This window comes from Portunus trituberculatus, chromosome 33 (assembly GCF_017591435.1).
Source record: "Portunus trituberculatus isolate SZX2019 chromosome 33, ASM1759143v1, whole genome shotgun sequence".
In the NCBI taxonomy this organism is placed as follows: Eukaryota; Metazoa; Arthropoda; class Malacostraca; order Decapoda; family Portunidae; genus Portunus; species Portunus trituberculatus.
Genome location: NC_059287.1, coordinates 14,432,634 through 14,435,133, shown reverse-complemented (window position 1 = coordinate 14,435,133; position 2,500 = coordinate 14,432,634). Strand labels below are relative to the sequence as shown.

Sequence of the window (2,500 nt, the reverse complement as noted above, 5' to 3'; positions counted from 1 at the left end):
TTCATGTTAATCTGCCTCTAGAATCGTAGAAATATCTTAAAAACGCTGTGTTCTGTAACCATTAGTATTTTCCAAGGCCACATGAAATGATTAGCGGGGTTTTCAGGGTTTTCAAGAGTGTTTCTCCAGTTAGTAATGTAGAATTCTTGTTAATCTGCCTCTAGAACCGTAGAAATACCTTAAAAACGCTGTGTTCTGTAACCATTCGTATTTTCCAAGGCCACAGAGATGATTAGCGGGGTTTTCAAGAGTGTTTCTCCAGTTCATAATGTAGAAATCTTGTCAATCTGCCTCTAGAACCGTAAAAAAACCCTTAAAAACTCGTGTCAGTTTAGATAAAGTAAAGGTGAAGCACAGATGTGTTTGAAAATACGAGCGTTAGTCATGATAATGTTTCTTTCACATTTATATAATTCCATTTATTTCTTATTTTAATTCAGAAGTAATTCCTGCCTCTATGTGGTGGTGGTGGTGGTGGTGGTGTTGTGGTGTGATGGTGGTGGTGCCAGTGTGTGGTGGTTTGATGTTGTGGTGTTGTGGGGGTGGTGGTGGTGATGGTGTGGTACTGGTGATGGTGGTGGTAGTATGGTGGTGTTGTGGTGATAGTGTTGTGGTGGTGTGGTGGTGTTGTGGTATGGTGGTGTTGGCAGTGGCACCGATGGAGGGTGTTAGTGCCAATCTGTAACCTTGGTGGGCAGTGTGTCAGGAGGTGGTGGTGGTGATGGCGGTGGTGGTGGTGGTGATGAGTTGTGTCTGGTGGCTCTGAATGGGACACCCAGCTCACACACACACACACACACACACACACACACACACACACACACACACACGAAAAAAAGAAAAGGTCTTTGAGCCTCGCTTACGTAATGAACCGTGTGTGTGTGTGTGTGTGTGTGTGTGTGTGTGTGTGTGTGTAAGGTTTATATTGGTGCTACAACTTCCTGCAATTTACGTGTGTGTGTGTGTGTGTACAGTCATGCGCGCGGGTGTGTGAGAGCGTATGTGCGTATGGATCACTTCCTCTCTTCAGGATGCACACATGTACGTACATTTGGTGCACGTGCGTGAGTGATGCAAGGCGTGCACACGATGAGTTACTAGTGTGTGTGTGTGTGTGTGTGTGTGTGTGTGTGTGTGTGTGTGTGTGTGTGTGTGCGCGCGTGCGTGCGATAGAATACTACGTACACGTGATTCATTTTGTGTACGTAACCCGCGCGACGGTGCACATGGCAGGGCGGGGCGTGACGGGCCTGGAGGGCGGGGAGGGGCGGGGCGGGGCGGGGCGGGTGAGGGCGGCCTGTCCGTGCAGGGCGTAAGACATGCGGCAGACAAACTTTGAAAGCAGAGCAAGTAGTAGACAAGCAGATGGGGGTGGGGGGATTGTGGGGAGCGGGGTGGCTGAGTGCTGGGGTAGGGGCGCCGTGTGGCGGTGGCGGTGGCGGGGGCCGGCTGGCAGCGGGCGAGGAGGGAGGGGAGGCTGGAGCAGCGAGCAGCGAGCAGCGAGCAGGGGGCCAGTCAGGCGGGCCAACGCGCCGTCAGTGTAGTGTGGGCAGCCGCAGCGGTAGAACGGAGCGCCTCTAGAAGCGACATGACGCGTGTGCCAGCCGTGACCAAGTGTCCCCCTCGCCCCCTGCCAACCTCCCGTCTGCGCAACCCCGCCCCGCCCCGCCCCGCCCCTGCCCCAGACATGTGACTTTGGCGGCGCAATCACCTGGTGCGCCCCTCTGCCTCACGTGTGCAAAGCTTTCCATAGCGCGCGTGGTCTGCCTCAGGGCATCCCAGGGGATCCCCCGGGCCCGGCCGGCTGCCCAGCTCCCCTCCAGGCCGTGCTGGGAGCCACAGGTCACTTGTGCACCTCCTGTTGACGCCCAAGTTACCCGCAACCCTCAGTCTTGATAAACAAGCCACGAATCACGGCAGCGAGTTGTGCTGAGCCAGGTTCCCTCAGCCTCAGACAGTGCCGGAGCCAGGCCGCCTCAGGACGTGCTGCCAGTCAGGTCAGCAGCAGGCCGCGTGTCAAGCAGGTCATCGGCAGGCCGTGTTGGGCGCCACGGGTCACTGCTCGCAGGCAGCGCCCGGCGTGACCTCGCCTCGCCCCTGCAGCAGCCTTGACCCTCGACACCCTCAACAGGGCAGTGGCCTGATCCGTCTCGCCTCTCAGTCCGGGCACCACGGCCAGCAGCAGCAGCAGCAACAACAGCAGCAACAACAACAACAGCAGCAGCAGCAGGAGGTTACGAGGGTGAAGCAGCAGCGGCAGCGTCTGTGGCGGCGGCAACGGTGGTGGTGGTGGTGGTAGTGGTGATCTTGGGTTACAGGCAGCACACCTCCACCCGCCCCACAGCTCTGTCCCAGCACGTGGGTCTCCCCAACCCTCGCCCCACCCGGACCCTGACGGTGCCAGTGCAGATAGTAAAGTGCCAATTTGTAGCGTGTGGAATCAGGGGCGGAGCGAGAGGCGTGGCCGCGGCGGCACAGGCTCGAAGGAGGCCCCGCAAAC

General features: G+C 57.2%; 1 protein-coding gene across 1 annotated transcript in view; it reads left to right on the top strand.

The window, feature by feature from the left end:
• Nucleotides 1-1,512: 1,512 nt before the first annotated feature.
• Nucleotides 1,513-2,500, top strand: part of LOC123512392 (dorsal-ventral patterning protein Sog-like) — a 108,845-nt gene continuing 107,857 nt past the window's right edge. The window contains 1 exon segment of the mRNA XM_045268778.1: nt 1,513-2,500. This exon segment is cut by the window's right edge and continues 754 nt beyond it. The gene's annotated coding sequence lies outside the window, so the exon portion shown is untranslated.